The 24,434-nt window shown below is 45.0% G+C and overlaps 1 protein-coding gene across 1 annotated transcript in view; it reads left to right on the top strand.

Moving 5' to 3' along the window:
- LOC124622526 (elongation factor-like GTPase 1) overlaps positions 1-24,434 on the top strand; it is a 590,349-nt gene that overhangs the window by 464,586 nt on the left and 101,329 nt on the right. The gene's annotated exons all lie outside the window — the stretch shown is intronic.

Raw genomic sequence — 24,434 nt, 5'->3', positions numbered from 1 at the left:
TAATAAATATAAATAAAATTCAATACCGTGAAATGTACCGACCATATCTGAGTGAAACCGAGCGCGCACAACGGGGGAAGGGGAGGTGGAAAGGGCCGGGACTAGGGTGCGGTACTTACGCTCTGCGGAGAGCAGGCGAAGGCGTACTGCGTGGCGCGCTGTCTGCCCGCGGGCCGGCGGCTGCTCAGCAGGTAGACGACGGCGCCGCGCGGGCACGCGCAGTGCACCACCTGCTGCGTGCGGCCGCCGCCCTCCACAGACACCGACCACGTCGCGTCCCGGAAGAAGCGGCACCGCGGCAGCGTCCGCACCGGCTCGCACATCTGCCACAAAGACACCGTCCTCACCTCAGGCAAACACGTCTCGGGCGCATGCAGTACACATTTAGTCAAAAGACTCAGAAAGTCGCTACGCAATGTTACGTCATCTATAGCGATTTTGTTTTGTTATTTGTCATTTACGTCCCACCCCTCCCCCGCTTCCTTCAAAGTCGATTCTCATCGGATGTCAGAGAACGGAACATTGAACATAACTTTTCAGATGGTGGCTTCCCCACAGACCGTCGACGTTACTTTCAAAATGCTCGGGATCTGACCTGCGTGTTGTGTTGTCAGATACTGAGCCGAGTTATTATTTCTGTTTTATGCACAATACTTCTGCGACCGAGCCAGCCCTCCTCAGAATTTGCGAATGATGTTATTATGTGTACTCGCTTGACTGAATTCGAACCAGACTCTCAATGTTGTTGGTGTCGCGCCACCCTTTATACCCGAGTTCGACGCTGACGTCCAATACGCCCTTTCATGTGCTTTCGTTTTTCAGAAATCGCACTGTATTGCATGAAACGCACATTCTCTCTCGTGGATAAAGATAGCCGGCGATATTTTAATAAACTGTGCGCTGGACCTCGAGCCTTGTTTGAACTGAAACCTCCGCCCCTGTTCTTAGTTTTTGCGATATCTCTCTTTCGATAAATTCCGTAATTACTTTTTCCCAGGAACGTAACGTTTTGACCACGATACTGATCTCGTCGTATTTCATTTCATGATCATATTCTAGGGCCACAGCCGTTTGCTTGGTTATTTTTTGTCGACTATGTCGCTCATCTTCCTAGCACCTCTCATGCAGTGCTCTAATGGTTTCCCGTACATTACACAGTCCACATTTGCGTGAAATACGGTAGACATTCAGACTCCGGAGATCTACGTCATCTTTAACATTATAAAGAACCCTCTTTTACCTATCTTGTCCGATTATCCGTTATGAATTTTCCTTATTAATAAACTATACCGTCGTTGAAAGTTCCTTAATTCTGAGAATGTATTCCTAATTTGTGTGGGACGGTCCCTAATAACCTGATATACAACGTTCAGTCAATTTCAAGCCCCACCTAGTGTCAAGATACCACAATTTGGCGGTGACGTTCCATCCTGTTTCGTAACGTCCATTGTTGATTATTCAATAGATGTAATAAAATCGAAGATGATAAACAGATAAATTTTGGTGAGATCAAACAGTGATAAATTCATAACGTCATGTTAATGATGTAATTCTCTTAATTTTTTAACTGAAGAATCCTCGAAACAGGTAGTGACGAATATTAAGTATGTGACTGACTCAGAATCGCTTATTGATTTACATCAAACGAAATAGTTACATGGAAGTAGTACGAAGCCACACTACACTGAAGCGCCAAATAAACTGGTATAGGCATGCGTATTCCAGTACAGAGATGTGTAAACAGGCAGAATATGGCGCTGCGGTCGGCAGCGCCTATATAATACAACAGCTGTCTGCCGCAGTTCTTTGGTCGGTTACTGCTACTGCAATGGCAGACTATCAAGATTAAGTCAGTTTGAACGTGGTGTTATAGTCGGTGCACTAGATATGGTACACAAGCATCTCCGAGTTAGCTATGAAGTGTTGTTGATTTATCCATACGACCGTTTCAGGAGTGTACCCTGAATATCAGGAATGCTGTAAAACGTCAGATCTCCGAAATTGTTCTGGCCGGAAAAAGATCCTGCAAGAAGGAGACTAACGACGGCTGAAGGGAATCCTTGAACGTCACAGAAGTGCAACCCTTCCGCAATTTGCTTGCAGATTTCAGTGCTGGGCCATCGACAAGTGTCAGCGTGCGAACCATTCAATGTATCATCATCGGTATGGGCTTTTGGAGCCGAAGGTCCACTCGTGTACACTTGATGACTCCACGATACAAAGCTTTACGCCTCGCCTGGGCTCGTCAACACGGACATTGGACTGTTGATGACTGGAAACATGGTGCCTGGTCGGATGAGTCTCGTTTCAGATTGCATCGAGCGGATCGACCTTTGCGTGTGTGGAAACAACCTCATGGTTCCATGGAACCTACATGTCAGCAGGAGACTGTTCAAGGTGGTGGAGGCTCTGTAATGGTGTGCGGCGTGTGCAGTTGGAGTGATATGGGCTGATACGACTAGATACGACTCTGACAGGTGACAGGTACGTAAGCATCGTGTCTGACCAGCTGCATCCATTCATGTCCATTGTGTATTCCGAAGGACTTGGGCGATTACGGCAGGAGAATGCGACACCCCACACATCTAGAATTGTTACAGAGTGGCTACAGGAACACTCTTACGAGTTCAAACACTTCCACTGGCCACCAAATTCCACAGATATGAAGATTATTGAGCATATCAGAGATGCCTTGCACCGTGCTGTTCAGAAGAGCTCTCGACCCCCTCGTACTCCTATGGATGTATGGACAGTCCTGAAAGATTCATGGCGTTAATTTCACTCCAGCACTACTTCAGACATTAGTCGAGTCCATGCCACGTCTTTTTGCGGCAGTTCTGCGTGCTCGCGGGGCCTCTACACCATATTGGGCCGGTGTACCAGTTTTTTTGGCTCTTCAGTGTATACGTGCGCTATTGGAGGAGTGTCGCGTTGCACGACTGCGGGACAGCTGTTGGTCAGCTGTTTGTAAGTTGTAGTGAATGGCTATTAAGCTACAAGGCAGATACCAATAAGAAGAAGAAGAAGAAGAAGACCACCGAGACGTGGATTAAAGCATCTCAGAAATACCTTGAAAGATCCAACTCCCTGTAATCTCGCACATTAGAAAGGGACTTGTAGGCTTACACACTACTTATTCTAACTTAAACTAAGGGCAACACACACACACACACACACACACACACACACACACACACACACACACACACGCCCAAGGGAGGACTCGAACCTCCGACGGGGGGACCCGCGCGAACCGTGGCAAGACGCCTGAGACCGCACTGCTACCCCTCGCGGCTCCAGTGGTAGGATGTAGAAGGGCACGTAATTTTGTTGTGTAGGTAATATAGCCTCTTGTATCAACTGATGTATGAATCATGCGCTAAGTAGAATGAGGAAGCGTACCTTGTAGAGGCGAGTGCGGTCGCGGAGCGTGTGCCCGTCGGCGGGGTCGAGCGACTCCGGGCACTGCAGGCCCCTGGGACAGGCGCACTGGCGCTCCAGCCACGGCGCCGACGGCTCGTACAGGTCCAGCTTGGCGCAGACGGCGCGCGGCGGGCACAGCGGCAGAGGCAGGGCCGGCGAGGGCGCGGGCGACTGCGCGGGGGAGGGCGAGGGCGAGGGCGAGGGCGTCGTCTGCGGCACCTGCGGCGCACCACAGCGACGACCCGCATTGTAAATAAACTCGCTGCAAGCGTTCGACAACACCGCAACTCGCAGAAGGAAGTCACATTTCCCTTCTACTGTGTACTCATTGTGTCGCAGTTCCATCAGGACTGTGGATATGAAAAGTACAAATCGTGGCTTATGTTCACAAACTCACTATATTTATTCACCGGAATCAGTACACAGGTGAAATCGTTTTAAAAATATTTTCAGATACTCTCTGTAGTTCCTTTTCGGACTTGGTTTAGTGCTGCAGAACTGTATTCCTGGATGTCTTTAATTGCGTCGTAACGGTGTTCTTTCACTGCCAGTTGGGAACAACCAGAAGTCGGCTGGCTCTAAATCCAGCCAATACGGTTGGTGATCCAGCACTGCGATCTATTTGCTGGCCAAAAACACGTGCACGATCTTCGTTTGTTGGGTGGGGCGTTGTCGTGGGGGAGGGACTGTGTACCTGCCTCCCGGTATTCGGGTCGAATGTGACGAATTCTCGCCCACAAACAGAAAACTACGTGCCGCCTCGCTGCTCGACAGCCATTTTCCGACTAGTGTCAGACACATACTCCTACATTCGTGGCTAGGACGCCTGCTGCAACGGCTTTGACCTTCTGCATGGCTGCTATTGAAACTTCAAAGATAGTAATGCCGCAGCTCCAAGCGAGATAGCATTTCAATTTAAGAACTTCATACAGCCAGTCGTAACGGGACTAGGACACACTGTATATGTCGAAGTGAAGCTTATACGAAGGTCCGCTTGCTGTGCGATTTGAGGTGTCACTGTAGGCTAGTTTAATAATCATTATTTCAAGTTCTAAAAAATGGACACATCTGAACTAATATTTGTAATAAGACTTTTCGCCCCTGCTGTCGTCTAAACATTTGCACAGAGAGTATTAAACTGCAGCGCACACTCAGACATTGGCCTCGTCTTGCTATTATCCTGCTACTTTTTGCGCAGTATTTCACAGTTAACATTGATAATTGTGTCTCTGCGTGGCTCTTTTCAACAGATACCAAATACCTTGGTTAAATTTCGCAGCCCCAAGTCAATAATTTAAAGCCGTGTACCTATCTCTTAAGTATTGTCAAGAAAGCTTCCGAGATATGACTGGAGTGGAATGCGATCACCGCTATCAACTTGCGCGCAGCTTCCCAACTGGCCCGTAACAACTCCCGTCGATTATCTCCACACTAAAACAGCATTTCAGATTAACGTCAATACAGGAAAAAGTCCCACAAAAACAACGCACTCAAATTTGCACAACAACAAATTAAATTCATTGCCATCACCTAACACTAGCCAAGTTCGTCACTTTTATCCTACACCCCCTCAGATAGCTAATGCCACAGCATTCTGCTTTGAGTCCTCGTCTGACCGAATAAGTCCATGGTGGCTAATCCACAAGACTCGCTATATACTGTATGATCGTATGGCACTGATGGTCGGGAGTGAGCTCCTGGGGAAGTTTGGCCGCCGAGTTGCGAGTCTTTTCAGTTGATGCCACACGGGGCGACTTGCGTGCCGATGATGATGAAAAGACAATGAGAACAACACAATAGCCGGTCTCCGAACGGAGAAAATCTCCAATCCGGCCGGGAATCGAACCCGGGCCCGCTTCATGGCAATCAGTCGCGCCGACCACGCACATAAGGTGGTGGACTCCACAACTCGCTCAGAAGAGCCTTAGCAGAACACGACGCCTGCACACGGGAACGCACTTCAGAATGCTTTGTAATGTTTGCGTACTGATCGCGGACGATCACTCACTCACTCTAGAACTCAGAAAAAACCACTAGAGGGCCCACGAATTTTCATGTTACCCCTTCGAGAGCCATCGGCTGAGTCGTCGATCTCACGATCTTCGTACTGCTCCACGAAATTAGTCCAACAAATGAGTCTCTCAGCCATTCAGAGTCAGGACCACAATGTTAACATTCTCATTGTCCGTTCCCTGCTATTTACACCGCTTCCAGGAGGTGCTGCCTCCTAGCAGAGCATTAGGAACTTTTTCAGCAACGGATGTTGCAAACATTAACTTGGAGGTTCCAGACACAACGCATAGTGGAGGATTTGTGGAAAACCCTGTCTGAAGCAAGCCTCCTTCCCCCACAAACGCGATCCTGTCGTAGACAATGCCGAAAGGGAGAGTGCACAGTTATGGCCAAGTAATGGAGAAGTTATAATTTCTTTACATTAACTAACTTTTTTTCGTGGTAACAAATGAAAACCAAGTTACGAATTTTGAACGTATTTGATCAAGAGTGTTCGTAATAATAGGAAGTAGGAGTGTATGTGCTATAAAATACTCTAAGTTATAATTAACAGACTGACAAGAAAAGTTGTACAGTATTTTATAAAATGAAATGGCAAACCTGACTGATTTAGGAAAATGCATGAAGACTTTGAAGAGGTTTGTGTATAGGCCTGTAACTTAGAAGAGTTTTGCGTGTATAAGCAAGAAATGAAAACAGAACTAAATCTGCATCAACATCTACATCATACACCGCAAGCCACTTAACGGTGCATAGCGGGGGCTGCATCCGGTACTATTGCGTGATTCCCTCTTCCCTGTTCCACTTACGAATGGCGCATGGGAAGAATGGTTGTGGTAAGCCAGTGTATTAACTCTAATTTCTCGAAGTATCTCGTCGTGATCATTCGTGTGATGTATATGAGAGGAAGTAATACGTTGTCCGACTCTTCCCGGAAAGTGCTGTCTCCGTGATGCACAACGCCTCACGTGTATCGTCTGCCATTGGAATTTCTTAGGCATCTCCTTTACGCTCTCGCGCGGTAGAAGCGATCTTGCGACGAAACGCGCCGCTCTTTGTTGGATCTTTCTGTCTCTTTTGTCAGTGCTAAGGAGTCCAGTTTCATGAACTGTACTCAAGAATCGGTCGAACAACCGCTATGTAACCCACTCCTTTTATGGACAACTTACATTGTCTTAAGATTCTTCCTATGGATATGAGTCTGGCATCTGCCTTTTCTACTATTTGTTTTATGTGGTCATTCTACTTATGGTCGCTCTGGATAGTTACTCCTAGGTATTTTTAGACGTATACTGTTTCCAGCAGTTCGTCGTCAGTAGTGTAGTTACACAGTTGTGGGTTTCTTTTCTTCTGTATGCGCAATAAATTACATGTATTTACTTTCAGGGTCAACTGATAGAGCCTGCATCATTCATCAATCCTGTGCAGGTCATTCTGGAAATCAGTTCTTTCTTCTGGTGTTGCTACTCTATTATGGGTAACCGTATCATCTGTGAACAGTCTTAAAGAGTTTCCGACAGTTTCTACTTGGTCATTTATATTCATTGTAAACAGTAACGGTCCTGCACATTTGAGCTACTCCGGGGATTACCTTTGCATCTGTCGACTTTGTTCCGTTTGGAGCGACGCGTTGAATTGTGTCTCTAAGGAACTCTTGTTTGCTGTGGCAAATCTTGTCCGATACTTGATAAGCTCGTATTTTTTTCACTAAATCGCGGTGCGAGACGGTGTCAGGTGCCTTCCTGAAGTATCCATGTTCATTTTTGTTGATCAGACTTTTGTTCTCCAAAAACCTACTAATACGTGAGTGCAAAATATGTTCCATAATTGTACAACAGAGTGGCGTAAACGATATAGGCTTATAATTATGTGCATCTGTTCTTCGATCCGTCTTTAAAACGGAAATGATTTGCGCTTCTTTCCAGTCGCTAGGTACCTTTCGTTGCTTCAGCGATCTACGGTAAACTGCTGCCAGAAGAGGAGCAAATTCTTTCGCATAATCTTTGTAGAATCTTATAAATATCTCATCTGGTTCTGATGCCTTTCTACTACTAAGGGACTGTAGTTGCTTTCTTATAGCGCGATCGGTTATCTCAGCATCGGCGCCATTTCGACGTTCGTACGATGTTCGAAAGGAATACAGGATCAAAATTGAGACTGGGAAAGGTTTTCTTTGTAGAAGATTCCAAAAAGGCTATGAATGAAATGGATAGTAGAGAAGTAAGGAGAAAAAGAGTAACAGACAAAGAAATGTTAGACCAACCGTAAAAGGTAATGTTGCGGCTTAAATGCGAGACGTAAACATTGATTATCGTGTTACTGTGTGTTGCGGGCTATGAATTACATATGACTATAATAATACAAAACATTAAAGTATTCGTAAGATTAATGTTACTTCTTATTGAGCTCTGCAACTCTGGAAGAAGCCAGAACTGGTGGCAGTCTCGCTGGACTTTATTCTTCAGCATGCAGAATGAAGGGAAAGAAAGACCCATGCCAACGAAGCTCTTACAAGATGAGAGCTTTCCTTCTTTTATGTTGTTTACCTATTGGACATTAACGTGTTGTGTTTCATATGAGCGCGGAGTTTAGCTGTGTTTATTAGCAGAGGCTGTATTTTGTGCCCCTGGCGCGAGCCGGCGGGGCAGGTAGCTCCGGTGCTGGCTGCGGTTTCTGCGGGTCCGCTTCCGTTTCAGCAGGGCGCGCACGCCGACCGCAGCCCGACTTTTAAAACCCCCACACGCGATACCTTTACCGCCAGCCAGCCAGCTGCCGTTACGTCGGCCACGTGGACGTCGCGAAGGGTGCTCCATGCCACTCTCTACAGGAATAACGTATTTATTTATACAGCGTGGCCACTAATTTAGTGAATGTTCTACTGTGTGAGGTAAAAAACATTTTGCTATGAAGATGCACGCTGTTCCACGTGACGCAGCGCTACCAACATTTCAGAAACACGTAAAGTTTCGTATCCGAGCCCGTTAAAAATAAGTTTCGGATGAAAATTCCGATTCTAATTTTACTTGGGTCGTGGTTTTATTGCTTTTGAGTCTCGCCCGATTGGCAGATGTGGTGTGGGGCTGTTCTCTTCGCTGCTACAGACACGAGAGACGTCATGTGGTGGAAACAGGCTGGGTCTCATTTTGTCTCCCTATTCCGCGTTAAGTGAATTGTATGCGAGATTCACAATGCAGCCTGATTGTTGCGGTCGGAACATAATAGGTTAGTTTGGAAGGATGGCGAATTTTCAGTGGTGGTAGAGATTGTCCAGGACCTATTGGAAATAAACATTGAAAAATTCCTGGCGGAAACCAGCACTTTCCAACGGGCTGCTACGATCGGGAGACGGAAATGACCAACAAGAATGCCTGCATTCTGCTGACTGGGTGGAAGGTCGGAAAGTTCAAACAAAAGACGCACCACTAAGTAATTATGCAAAAGGGGCGGAAATAGGTAGATATGATTTACATGTACAGACAAACAAAGACTACAATTTCTGAAAAATTACATGATTCATTTAAGAGAAAGAGCTTCACAAATGGACCAAGTAAATAACGCGTTGGTCCACCTTTGACCCTGCGAGCAGTTATTCACCTTGGCACTGATTGATAGAGTTGGTTCATGTTCTCCTGAGGGATATCGTGCCAAATTCTGTCCAATTGGCAAGTTATAATAGAGTGTCAAAATCACGAGTTGTTTGGAGGGTCCTGCACACAATGCTCCTAACTTTTTCAAATGGGGAGAGACCCGGCGACCTCTCTGGCCAAGGCAAAGCTTGGCAAGCGCGAAGATAAACAGTAGAAACTCTCGCCGAGTGCGGGCGGGCATTATCTTGCTGAAATACAAGCCCAGGATGGCTTGTCATGCAGAGCAACAAAACGGGGAACAGAATATCGTCGACGTACCACTGTGCTGTAAGGGTGCCGCGGGCGATAACCAAAGGGATCCAGTTGTGAAATGAAATGGTATCCCAAACTATCACTCTTGGTTGTCGCGCAGTATGGCGGGCGACAGTCAGGTTCGTGTTCCACCACTGTCCAGGGCGTCTCCAGACACGTCTTCGCTGGTACTCGGGGTTCATCTCCAAGCAGGGCTCATCCCTGAAGACAATTCTACTCCAGTCAATAAGATTCAACCCGAATGTTCCCGATACCACTGCAAACGGTTTTGTTGGTGTACAGAGGTCATCGTAAGGGACGCTATGAGCTCACCCCGCTTTGTGTGAGATGCCTGTTAATGGTCCTTGTGATCACTGAAGCACCAGTTGCACGTCGGATCAGTGATAATGATGAATCCGGGGCTCTTAGTGCCACTTTGAAGATTGCTCGGTCCTCTCGTTCTGTCGTGTGTCTAGATCGACCACTTCCTTCTTGACGCTGTGTTCGGCCATTGTTCACCCATTCCAGCCAGCATCGTCGAATAGTGGCATCGCCCCTATTCAATCGGTTCGCCGATTACTCCCAACTGCTTCTTTGAGTTTATAAGCTCCCGTCTCCTTAGATTATATGGGCTAATTAATGATTATTTTGTTACAATCCTCTTGTTGTAGTTGACCGTGTATATCGAGACTTCGTTCATTGTTAAATGCAAGGGTGTGGTAGTAACTGATGGAGACACATTAAGAACTGGTAAAATTTAATTTATTTCCTTTATCACACTGCACAAACATAAACACACTATTATTCAAACTGTGTGCCACTAGTATTATACATAGAGATAAATCCTTCGCTACGCAACCGCCTTTGGCTCACGCAGCCTACACCTTCCACAGCCTCTCAACAATTGCCTCTGCTTGCGACTCTCTGCGCCACTGGGCATTGTCGCCCTCCAAAGAACCACCACTGACAGATACTACACACCAGTACCCTCACAAGTTCAACTACACGTCCTCTCTCAACTGCTGGCATCTGCGTTTATTGTTCACGCGCCTGCCTGCGACGCATAGTTACTGTCCAACTGAGTGCACGGAATGAAATTCGCAGAGACTTTATGTCCTGTTGTCGACATGTCCCGTGTTTACTATACTTATCAGCTGCGCGGTGAAATTGCGCTGCCGCGCCACACATCCATCCATCGGCCGCCAAAGTTTACAAATTTGGATTTTCCGTCGATATCTGTATAAACATCAATTTGTGATCAGTTTGCATATGTCCTTCGTGGTGCGTCGTATTTTTTATCTTTGAGCGTATTTCATACAGTATGAAAACTTACGAGAATTGGCAAATGTGTTTCTCATGTAGGAGCGTTTAGAGCTAAGCACTTTCTTCTGTCTTTTGTAGGCAGGTGTCCGACTTACAGTGTGATCGTGTATTTGGTACAAAGAAACCTGAAGTAAGTGGGAATAATTACTTATTTAAGGGAGCAGACGGCTTGGCAAGGTGCATGTCCTCAACCCGAAGGCTTTGTCCGGTTTTTGAACGACTTACTCTACCAGATGTGCAGTATAATATTATGACTGTCTTTGTCTTTGAGGTGATGAGCAGGTATCGAGGAGAGCAATGCTGAGTCCGTCGGCGGATGACAATTGTGTGACTGCCTTGTAGAAAAATTAAGGAGGAAAGATTTATAGGTCTCTTGCTAAGATGAGGCAATTGTTGCATCATTTTTTTCTGACAACAAGTTAGGCATCGCTCTTAACTAGGAAGAATGATTTGTGAATATGTACGAAGCAGATGTCAGAAGTAGGCCCTTATAGTTACTGAAAGTTCTTTTCATTAAAACTGGTCTACCGATAAGAAATATTTGGGTGGAATCGTCGAGGAATAGGGTCCCGAAATAGTACAAAAGCGACAGAAGACGAATGTTACAGTTTGGCATCCCTACACGCAAGTGGAGAATTGTCCACGCAAAAAACAGAAAAGAAGTAGAAGCAGTCTGGTGTGAAGTGCTAAAAAGATCACGGAAAACCCAAAACTAGATGGCCGGACGGGGATTTTGGACCATCGTCCTCCCCAGTGCGAGTCCACTGTGCGAGGCATTGAGGCCTCTCACTTAGTTTATCAGAACAAGGGACACGGTATTGATTTATCTGACGTGGAACAGTTAATTCGATAATGAAAGAATCAGTAGTATTATATCCCTGATATAGGTATGACAATAACTATTGCATGCCTCTTGTTGTTGGAAATCTTTGCACCGTTCTCCGGTACCTAGAAAGGCCGAGGATATGGAGTAGATGTTATGCAGTACTCGAATGTTGACAGGCTCGGGAGTGGTCTCGACAGCAAAGGCAGTACGTTGACAGTTTGTATGTATAACTATGTATAACTGAGACGACAATGTCTCATTCTCAAGATATTGAAGATAATGAAGGAACTATGGGATAGTTGCGTAATGTATAATTTTTTATTATGTACACACGACTGGTTTCGGAACAGTTAAAGTTCCATCATCTGGTGTCTTCTTCTAATCCTGGTGCCTACGTCTCACAGTTTCACAGGGTCGGCATGGTTAGGAGCAGATTTGGTAGTGTTAATTGAAGTGGTGGCCGGATGCCCTTCCTGTCGCCACCCTGTTATGCATATGAGGATGATGAGATGATGATGACAACACAAACACCCAGTCAAAAAATGGTTCAAATGGCTCTGAGCACTATGGGACTTAACTTCTGAGGTCATCAGTCCCCTAGAACGTAGAACCACTTAAACCTAACTAACCTAAGAACACCACACACATCCATGCCCTAGGCAGGATTCGAACCTGCGACCGCAGCGGTCTCGCGGTTCCAAACTGTAGCGCCTAAAACCGCACGGCCACTCCGGCTGGCAAACACCCAGTCCCCGGGCAAAGAAAATCCCCAACCTTGAATCGAACCTGGGATCCCGTGATCGTGAGGCAGCAACGCTAGCCACTAGACCACTACCATCATCCGGTGTGAACTGTGATAGTAAAAATGCTCTGTTACACGGTAGTGGGTGGGGATCCTCAAGTCTGAAATATCAGGTAAAGAACTATGAGGCTAAACATTTCTAAATTAAAACAAGTTAAAAGAGAGAACAAGACGTTACTTAATCAACTAGGTCATCCTCACACCAGTGTTGTCATGGAATCAAAGCTTCCGTGTCAAAAGGATAAACGGAACGTAAAAAAATCCGAAAAACCGATATCACGACCGGGCACTAAAAGTTACCTAAATAATGAAACATGTAAAATGCAATGAAATCGCTCGGGGTTGGGAAAAATCACATTTTGCATGGAATTACTAACTTAAATTCCATAACCACCCTCCCCCGTGCTGCGCAACCGGGAATACAAAACAGAAGAAACTATGTAATAATAAATATTAGCCGTGAGTGCTGAAACCGCATACGCCCCAAGCGCAGGCGCGATACGAAACAGACATAAGATTGGTGAATTGTTTAAAGCGTAGAATCGGGAATTAACAGGAGAAAGGTGGCGGAACCATCGCAACATTAGGAGGGAGCCGCATAAGGAAAAATATTACGTTAGATGGACACCTTCGTATGCATGGGAAATGTCAAGTTGTACTAAAATATTTTTGTGATACAGGTTTGTTCGTTCATCATTGTATTGAGAGGATGGGAATGAGGACGTCTTAAGATTCCAATTTCACCCATACCATTGAATATCCGACCTTTCTCTTCAGTATGTGAGAGAATTAAATTGTCGCTAACCTGCTGCAGCTGACGTTGGTTGTCAGTCGAATGCATTTGCAGAGCTGACCTGTAACTGGCCAGGTGTTTGTTCTTTAAATCTCGTGTAAAAATTCCTGCCTGTCTGGCCAGTGTGTCTGCTCTTATATAAATGGGTTTTATCACACTCAATGCGATACACTCCGGAATAGGAGGAAGGATCCTTTCTGAAGATTTCACGGCTCCTTAAAGTATTGCCCAAATTTTTTGTCGTGAGAAATGCTGGAGCTATGTTGGCTGACATCAGTTTCTTTCCAGTCCTCCCTCTCTGCCCGCCCCCCCCCCCCCCCCCCCCACCCGCTTCGCTGGTATTTTCTTATTCAATTTCTCGATCATAGACCCCGGATACCCATTACGCACTGCAATATAGTTGATGACACCGAAGTCCTTTTCGCGTGCCCTTGATGTGAGGGGGCACATTATTTAATATGTTTGGGAGGGACCGAAAGGCAACGGTTTTATATTTAAACGGGTGATTCGATGTAACATTCAGAGCTAAATCATTAGTAGACTCTACCTTGCCGCCATTAAAGCGATCTATAAGTCTAAATACGGCAAGATCCCGTTAATCTGATGTTCAACAGAGAAAGAAATCTGTCCAAGAAATGTTTTAAATTTGTTATGTAAATTGTCACACTCTTCGTTACTGTCCCCAAAAACAACAAAAATGTCAGGAACATAACGTTTCCAGCATACCACCTTAGCGGACTTCTCCGGATACTTCTTAAAAAACTCATACTCGAAATAAAATATTAAAATAGTGGCAAAACTGCATGTTAGGGAGCGGGGAGGGGACCATATGGCTAGACCTTGTTGCAGCCTGTACGCTTGGCGCCAGTTTTAAAATAATTAAAACTCAAGAACAAAGTTAAAATATTGACAACCTTCGTGATTTCATTCAATGGCCTGCCGCTAAATCTATTAAGGGGCTCCGGAACGCCCTATACTTGCAATGTTAAAATAACGCTTATAAATTACATCTTTCCTCACAAAGTATTTGAGGTAGGAAGTTGAATTTTTTACAGATTATTTATTGGAATATGGGCTACAACTTAACACAGGGATTTTACAAAATTTTAGTTCAGTTATTAAATATGATTTTTTTTTCGATTGTAATGAAAATTCACAACATTTTTTTGCAATTTTTTATTTATATATTCAAAAATATACAGTTTTTTGGAAAAAGGCTGTGTTAAATTATGCAGAAGGTACTGTGTAACATTTACTGAAAGTTTGAAACAAATATGTTTGGAAGATAGAAAACATGTAATTAGTATGAGAAAATAAAAGTTTTGGGAATCGAGCGACAAAGATTGGATTAACTTTTTAGTGCATTCCAGGTCCATAGGATGGATTATCTTCATCCTCTGCAAACTCCTCCTCCAGCTTCCTCTTGTTCCTCCTCCTGTTTACTCTTGCTTGTATTTCTAGACTCTTTACAGCCCTGTCTGCAGCCCGAAGGCGTTCCTTGTCTAAAGCAAGCATCGCTCGTTGTTGTGTTCGTAGATTTTGCTACCATTTTCTTCAGTTGCAGTTACTGCAACACTGTTCCAAAAGGTGGTCATACATTTCGGTTGTATTTCACTAGCAAGTCCTACGTGCTTTATTATGGAGAGTTTCAGACCAACTTCACTACAATGAATACATCTTACACAGTTTGAAAAAATTCCTTTGAGAACCGACATATCAAATATTTCATTCACATCCGATTCGTCCATAAAACATTCATAGTTTTCACTCATTGAACCAAGCTTCTTCTGTGAAGTATTTTCTTTCCCACTTTGACTGCTATGGGGAGGTGTACTTGAGAGGTTAGGTTCACTCACTTGGTTATCGTCTTTATTGTTTACAGTAATAACACATACCTTTGGCTTTCCAACATTTCTCCTTTTCTTAAAAGCCTTCAGAGGATTTCTAATAACTTTACTTTTTCTCATTATTATACTTCAACAAAACAGAGACTCAAGAAACAGAATTAATTACGAATATTTTCGAGATAACGAAAGAGTAAATAAACATGAAACAATCGACAATCACACCAGCGATATATATTGAACCATCACAGGTTAGCCACAACACATACTTTATCTCACATCACTAAAATGTACCTGATGAACACGGACGTTAATAATAACACCATTTGGCAGCAGTTTAACAGCGCCACAGTGGGTCACGCCCATGTAGAACACATTTCAAAAAAAATTTAAAAATTGTTGTAGTCTTCGGAATTGAATAAATTATATATCTATTAAAAGGTAATAGTCTGCAGATTCAGAAAACGCAAAAAAGTAAAAATTGAACTTTTCATGATTTTGAGCCTTTCCGGAGCCCCTTAAGGGTTTCGAGAACTATTCCACATATTTGGTATACATGTTGCTCACGTCAAAGGTAGCCATGTGCGGGTACCTAGTGGGATGTTGGTACACGGGCGCAGATAACACTAACAATTTCCTCGAAAAGACAGTACTAAAAACCGTACGAGTACCGGCCTGGGGTTGATCTACCAGTAGTGCCCAGCTTGTGTAACTTTGGGCGGGCAACCTGTTTGCAACACGTTACGCCGTGTTACAAGTTTTGCCGGCGGAATCGGAATCCACGGCTGCTGCCCGGGAGAACTGCGGCCAGCCAGCCAGCCAGCCAGCCGGCGTCGCCCGCTCCACTCTGCCCTGCGCTGCTCCTGCCCGGCGCTGCGGCAGGCAGCGGGCGGCTTTTTAGCCCGCGGCTTTTCCGGTCGTTTTTACCATCGCACGACACGCCGCGCAGCGCCACGCCGCGCCGACCGCCGTCTTACGACCCGGCTGGCGAGCTCCAGCCCGTGCCAGCCAGCGCGCCCAACACACACACACACACACACACACACACACAGAGAGAGAGAGAGAGAGAGAGAGAGAGAGAGAGAGAGAGGGGGGGGGGGGAGAATGTACCGGGTGATCAAAAAATCAGTATAAATTTGAAAACTGAATAACTCACGGAATAATGTAGATAGAGAGGTACAAATTGACACACAAGCTTGGAATGACATGGGGTTTTATTAGAACAAAAAAAAAAAAAGTACAAAAGTTCAAAAAATGTCCGACAGATGGCGCTTCATCTGATCAGAATAGCAATAATTACCGTAACACAGTAAGACAAAGCAAAGGTGATGTTCTTTACAGGAAATGCTCAATATGTCCACCATCATTCCTCAACAATAGCTGTAGTCGAGGAATAATGTTGTGAACAGCACTGTAAAGCATGTTGTGTTGTGTGATGTCCTTAGGTTAGTTAGGTTTAAGTAGTTCTAAGTTCTAGGGGACTGATGACCATAGATGTTAAGTCCCACAGTGCTCAGAGCCATTTTTTTTTTTTTTTGTAAAGCATGTCCGGATTTATGGTGAGGCTCAAAAATGGCTCTGAGCACTATGCGACTTAAGTTCTGAGGTCATCAGTCGCCTAGAACTTAGAACTAATTAAACCTAACTAACCTAAGGACATCACACACACATCCATGCCCGAGCTAGGATTCGAACCTGCGACCGTAGCGGTCGCTCGGTTCCAGACTGTAGCGTTTAGAACGGCACAACCACTACGGCCGGATATGGTGAGGCATTGACGTCGGATGTTGTCTTTCAGCATCCCTAGAGATGTCGGTCGATCACGATACACTTGCGACTTCAGGTAACCCCAAAGCCAATAATCGCACGGACTGAGGTCTGGGGACCTGGGAGGCCAAGCTTGACGAAAGTTGCGGCTGAGCACACGATCATCACCAAACGACGCGCGCAAGAGCTCTTTCACGCGTCTAGCAATATGGGGTGGAGTGCCATCCTGCATAAACATCGTACATTCCAGCAGGTGTTTATCAGCCAGGCTGGGGATGACGCGATTCTGAAACATATCGGCGTACCTCTCACCCGTCACGGTAGTAGTTACAAAACCAGCATCACGCATTTCCTCGAACAAAAATGGCCCGATAACGCTAGATGCGGTAAATCCAACCCATACCGTGACTTTCTCGTCGTGCAATGGAGTCTCCACGACAATTCTAGGACCTTCGGTAGCCCAAATTCTGCAGTTGTGGGCGCTGACAGACTCTCGGAGCGTGAAATGAGCTTCGTCGGTCCACAACACGTTACTCAACCAATCGTCATCTTCCGCCATCTTTTGAAACGCCCACACCGCAAATGCCCTCCGCTTCACCAAATCGTCAGGTAACAGTTCATGATGCCGATGGATTTTGTACGGATAGCATCGGAGGGTACGTCTAAGTGCCAACCAAACAGCAGTGCATGAAATGCCGGTGCGACGTGCGACTACACGAGAGCTGACTTCCCCGTGCATAGACGAACCCGCTACAGTCTCCCTGTCTCAGCAGCAACTTCGAAATCATTCTCGCCACAGCTACATTTGTCAACGGACCTTCACCCGTTCGAGTCCCCTTCCTATGACGATAGGATCGTAACACTCAACTAGCACATTCCCCATTCTGATAATACAGCTTCACCAAAAGCGCCTTTTCAGGTAACGTCAACATGCTGCGACTGCTGGCGCATCTGATTCTGTCTCTCATTACAGCTCCTTTTATACACGATTGTCATGCGTAGTTACTGGCGTTTTGCTGTCCAGCGCCATCTTTCGGACATTTTGTGAACTTTTTTTTGGTTCAAATAAAACCCCATGTCATTCCAAGCATGTGTGTCAATTTTTACCTCTCTAACTACATTATTCCGTGGTTTACTAAGTTTCCAAATTTATACTGACTTTTTGATCACCCGGTATTACATGTTTGTAATTGGACATTATATTCATAATACCATTATTCCTCACACTCCTGCACACCGTGCAATAGACCTTCCTAATCGTAGGCGCCAGTGGGCGCTAACTTCGCACAGGAGCGGTCGTAAACGCTTTACTTGTGCGATTTTAAAATGTGTAACAAAGTTAAAGTTCCCGCCTAATTGGAGGTTCGGTGTGGGATACGATTTCTAAATGCAAAAACTGTCCGCCCTATCGAAATTTTAGAGACACACAACGGAAGTTTACGGAAATGTGATAAATAGATCGTCACTTCGAAATGGTGTACGAATGAATATTCATGAACGGTCATAGCAGCCTTCAGCTGTGATCGACGAACTCAAATCAAGGACTTAGGAGAAAGTCTTAACTGGACTACGTTTCACTATTGACAAACTGAGATTGTTGTTTCTTCAAAGTTGTATATCAGTTGTTTACCAGACTACTTTGTATCCCGCGTCCGGCCATCCTGATTTAGGTTTTCCGTGATTTCCCTAAATCGCTCCAGGCAAATGCCGGGATGGTTCCTTACAAAGGGCACGGCCGACTTCCTTCCCCGTCCTTCCCTAATCCGATGAGATCGATGACCTCGCTGTCTGGTCTCCTTCCCCGAAACAACCAACCAACCAACCAGACTGCTTTGTAGGACCAAGCGGTACAAGACCAACCTGCAGACGTGGGGCCTTCGTGTACGGTCAGTGTTTTTGCAAGTGTGTTGTTGTGCAGACTAACAGCCATCTACTACAGCGTTATTCATTTCCAGGCGCATACGCCGTACTCGACGTGGCCATTTTCTGGCCAGCTAATGTATAAACTGGTGTCAGCTATCGATATCCTTTGTTAACTATATATTTTGTATTTCTGACACGATAATAAATACCGCTAACATCTCATACACCGTATCCAAATGGCCATTCGTAACTTCCGCCGATAATCACCACGACAAAACAATAGTTCAGAGTCAAAAGATTAAGAGAAAAAAAAAGCCATCTTCAAATTTCCACAGAGAAAATGGAGCTTAATTGTTTGAATTACACCTCGCCAAATTAAAACACCACAATTTGCAGGTAGCTTTTTGGCCCCAGGACCTCGTATAACACGCATCTTCTTATGAAGCGCTTTCACACTCACTCAAAAGAACCAGTCGCCCTGAAAAACACGGGAATGATTCAATGAAATGTCTTATGTCCGTGTATGATTCTCTCAGCTGTCGATTGATCACGAAGGATCATCTTCTCGAAATGTTTGTAATACAGCACAGAAGCTATGCCTCTGGCTCACACGACTTTTACACCCCTCCGTTTCGTGATCCCCTTATCGCTCCACAAAATTATTTAATATTTTTGACTTTCAGCCCTTATGAATCAGGAGTAAAAAAGATACGTCCCCATTCTCTCTTTCTTGCTCCCACGTATAGGGCTTCTTGTGAGGCCTTTAGAAATTATTCTGCAGTGTTTGTTGCAAACACCGATCGTCCTGGGGAATCTCTCGATCTTGAGTCAACCTCTTATGTCCAGACAACTGTCCATTTAGGAGGATTAGGAAAAGAAAAGGCCTTCAAGCTCAGGCTGAAGAAAGCCTTCTTTCCCAGAAACTGGCCCTTTCGTAGACAGTAGGCGCAGAAGTGCCCACAGGCGCGATCAAGAAATGAGATTTTACAAAAAATTTATAAGCGCAACAGAGACGAATGAAGCGACTATACCGGCCGAAAATTGAGAAATCCACTGATATAAGCAACTCTGACAAAACGGCAGATTGTTGTGGCCCAGCGCCTGGAAATGAGCATATCAGAAACTGCGAACCTGGTCCGCAGTTGGCGTGCTACTGTCGAGAGCTTCTGTGGGAAGTAATTCATATTGGAATGACAGCGACCTTCATCTTAAGCAGTATAACAAAAGCAGACAGTCTAGATTGCAACTAATATTCATTTACTCTGGTGACCGATTAAGCCAGACACGACCATCTTCAGACCACTAACTGTTTGGTGTCATGTGGAGCCGGTACGGGGAGCTGCTGTGCGTACCAAAAGCAGTTGCTAGTTGTATCTTTTAGTACACTTGACAATTCCCTGTACCAGCTAGACCTTTTAGCAAGCAGTTAGTGGTCTGAAGATCTACCGAAACCTATAATGGACTTATCGAAAGCATACCACGCGGAAATGCTTCTGTATTGTTTTCCAAAGGTGGACAAACACGCTGTTAACCAGGCGGTCGTCATGTTCTGGCTAATCAGTGCACGGGGTAACTCAAAAGTACGTTAACGCTTGAAAAGTCAATACTTTACTGAATAATTTTGGTAGAGACGTAAAAATTGGCATATATTTTTGAAATGACATACATTTTGAAACCAAAATATAGAACACAAAATGAGCAATACATGGCGCTTCATATGGTACCAAAGCAATAATTAGCATAACAGTTGATTTTTAGCAAAGGCGACGTTCTTTATAACAAATGCTCAACATCTCCGCCGCCATTCATGAGCAATATTTGTTTAATTATTCTCGTGTCAGAAACATACAGGTACATGTACATACATTTACACAGTTATGATTAAATTACTTTTGACCAAAACTTGGCCACTTGCAGTGCATTTTCTGTTGCTTGTTGAAGATCACCTTCTGTACAGGAGACTGGGCACAATCCATGGCAAAGCATGTGCTGAACTGTCTATTCTTCTCCACAATGACACCGAATATCATTTGGATCAGTGTATCCCCATCTTGCCAAGTAAACGTTTGATCTTCCAACTCCGGATCTCAGTCTATTCAGGGACTTCCAAGTTGTCCATTTCCCGTCATCGCCTGGAGGTAAAGCTTCGACAACTCTTTTCCAACCAGGGGGAAGGTAGCTCGTATTCCACCATAGTTGTAGCGTAGCTTTTTCAGCTGTGGTTCTAAGTTACTTTGATGTCGTAAGGAAACTTTTCCTTGACTTCAGTCGTTGCAGATGCGGTTCATGCCCATACAGAGGATGTGTAATTTCCTGTTCCACTGCCTTTCTTTCCATGTTCGCAACTATCTCTCTTCGAGCAGGTGGTGGTGCTACTCCTGCGAGGTCGTAAAGCCTTCCGACTCGAGTGGATTTCAAGCAACCTGGTATAATTCTGCAGCTTTCGTTGAGAGCTACATCCACCTGTTTGGCATAAGTTGAATTATACCAAACAGGACAAGCATACTCTGGCGCAGAATAGCATAGTGCCATTGCAGATATTTGGATTGTTTCAGGTTGACTACCCCACTGTGATACGGTCAGGTTCCGTAGGGGGAACTTTCAACTTGCATTTCATGTAGTGCTGTTTGAAAGTGAGAGATCTGTGAAGTGTCACTCCTAGGTATTTTGGAGTCTCGTAGTGTTCCAGTTCGACCCCCGACTATACTGTTTTAAACTTGCGAGCGGCTTCCTTGTTTCTCAAATGAAAGGCACACACTTGGGTTTTTAAAGGGTTTGGTTCAAAAAAATGCTTCTGAGTACTATGTGACTTAACATCTATGGTCATCAGTCCCCTAGAACTTAGAACTACTTAGACCTAACTAACCTAAGGACATCACACAACACCCAGTCATCACGAGGCAGAGAAAATCCGTGACCCCGCCGGGAATCGAACCCGGGAACCCGGGCGCGGGAAGCGAGAACGCTACCGCACGACCACGGGCTGCGGACAAAGGGTTTGGTTTAAGATGGTTTGTGTTGTAGTATCTGGATAGGACACTCGTGAGGTTGTTCTCCACTGATTCAAAATCTGTGCTCTGGGTTGCTAGAGCGATGTCGTCAGCATATAGGAAGCTCCTGGTGTTTGAGGCTATAGGTTGGTCGTTCGTGTATACATGAAACAGAATTGGAGCCAAAACACTTCTTTGCGGGAGACCATTCTTCTGTAGCCGAGGGACAATGTTATGAGCATCACTGTACTGCATATCTGTGGTTATGGTGAGAAACTGACGTCGGATGTTGTCTTTTAGCACGCCTAATAAGATCAGACGATCGCGGTAGACTTGCGATTTCAGGCAACCCCACAACCAATAATTACATGGATTGTGGTCTTGGAACGTGGGAGGCCAAGCATGACGGAAGTGGCGGCTCAGCACGCGGTCCTCACCAGACGATGTGCGCAAGAGAACTTTCACACATGTGACAATACGGGGTGAAGCGCCACGGTGCGTAGAGGTCGTACCTTCCAGAAGTCTTTTATCACCCAGTCCAGGGATGATGCGATTGTGTAACACATTGGCGTGCTTCGCACTCTTCATGCTGACATTTTGAAAAGCAGCGTGCGCTAAGCTAGTTGCACGTAAGATGTCGGTATCTTCGACGTCCGGCGACATCAGTACCCTCTCATCCACTTCACTGGACCGGTTGCGGTACGACCTGGAACACTGCACGTTGTTCGGAAGCTTACTTGGGCCCTTGGAGAAACAGGTTACTTTGTCCGTCCCCCTGCACCACCAGTTGACAGTATTGGACCGAGGGGGCCGCCGTGAAACCGACACCAGGTGGGTGCGGCTGGTTTTTTGTGCTCCGCGCGCCACCTGGCGGCGTAACCAGAGTCCCGAGTTGCGGCCGCAGACCGCGGGCCGGCCGCCGGCGTCTCCTTACGCAGGTGCGTGCCCCGCGCGCAGTGCGTCTGCAGCCAAGGCCGCGCCTCGCGGCCGTGCCTGTGCACCACGGAAGTCGCCGACTTCCACTGACGACCGGAGTCTTGCATTGTATTCTGGCGGCAGTTTGCCGGCCAGCAGATTTACCACTACGTTGTGCATGGCGTAAGATACTTCACTTTGTACCATAAATTAGGGCTTCTCCCCATTCCATTCGCGAGTTGAGCGTGGAGAGAACGGTTGCTTAAATGCCATTGTGCACAATGTTATTACTCTAATCTTGTCCTCGCGGTCACTACAGTTACCACATGTACGGGCTTATAGTATACTTCCAGATTCCTCACTTACAACTGATTCTTGAAACTTTATAAATACGCTTTCACGGTATAGTAGGCGGCTGTCTTCAAGCGTCGCGTATTTCAGACTTTTTAGCCTCTCTGTGACGTTCTCCCATGGTTAACAGTTTTACCATGTTTCGATGATACTGATTCCACAACATTGTTGTTCAATTAATGAAAAGCCTCCCCAGTTGCTTAATTAGAACTCCACGACCGGTTTCGGCTTTTATATTAGACCGTTATTAAGTGTATCTGAAGCTGCCAAATGTTAATGTGTAGTATTGTGGAACTACCGTAGACTATCATAAGTAGGGGTAGACTACTATAGTTTTGCTAGTAGCTGTGGTCAGGTAATATCGTAACTGCGTTACAAGCACGTTGGGTGTGTCGAATACGTAATGGGCGTTACCTCATTTATATCACTTTGTCTGCATTTGCGATCAGTGTCTTACGAGATACGCGGAGAAACTGGAACCGACGAAACCTCTAGAAACTGAGTGAGGATATATGAAAGTGAATGTAACCTACCGAACATTTATGTCCTACATAGTTATCCCCCTGCCTGTTACTTAAAATAAAGTGTTTGTAGCAAAGCTGAAATTGTAAATTTTTAATTCGTTTTCTTTTCGAAAATTGTGGTTCAAATGGTTCAAATGGCTCTGAGCACTATGGGACTCAACTGCTGAGGTCATTAGTCCCCTAGAACTTAGAACTAGTTAAACCTAACTAACCTAAGGACGTCACAAACATCCATGCCCGAGGCAGGATTCGAACCTGGGACCGTAGCGGTCTTGCGGTTCCAGACTGCAGCGCCTTTAACCGCACGGCCACTTCGGCCGGCAGAAAATTGTTGTATTAAACACAAAAAAATAATACAGATTTATTATATAGCGCTAGAAAACGCAATTTCCTAAAATAGTTAAAATTATAAAAAAACCACACAAAACAAAAACATATCAAAGATTTCATCAATACTTCGTCGAGCTTATATGAAACATGTTTCGGTTATTCATAAACAGCTTTCGCACATATCAATAATAAGATGATGAACGTTTTATGGAGTGCAAACTAACAACAATTATTATATAGATTCTGTTATGTTTGTCCGTGTAAACTGTACTTGCATCAAAATTAATTGCTTTCGTACATAAAAACGCAGAAGGTACGCGATAAACTAAATTTTATTATCTATAAAATGCAGTTTATATTTATTAAGGATATGAAATGCACAATGGACGAACTCTGAGCGATGCACGGTTCTAATTATGCGCTAAAACAAACTAACAAACAAAGAGAAGTCGTCGCCTCGCAGTTTCTCTCTCACAGATTCATGTGTGTTTCTTTCTCTACCAACGCTACCTGCACTACCGGTAAGACTACCATTTATTACGGCATCAATGTACTGTACGAAAACTACTGAACCGTAGTTTTGGTGGAGCGCCACTTTATTAATACCTAATATGATAGGTGTTAGGTATTTCTTTTGTAATAGGAGACGCTACACAATTCTTATGTATGCACGGTACTAGTGCAGAAACAGTATACAACATACGCTATGCTTTATAGAAGCAACGTAAAATGATAATAACAGCCACAGTCAAGTGGGTTTAAAGACGTCATTGGACGCGGAAACAGTAACAG

Source organism: Schistocerca americana, chromosome 7 (assembly GCF_021461395.2).
Source record: "Schistocerca americana isolate TAMUIC-IGC-003095 chromosome 7, iqSchAmer2.1, whole genome shotgun sequence".
NCBI lineage: Eukaryota > Metazoa > Arthropoda > Insecta > Orthoptera > Acrididae > Schistocerca > Schistocerca americana.
The sequence above is the reverse complement of the archived record's forward strand: the minus strand, read 5'-3'. Positions and strand labels throughout refer to the sequence as shown.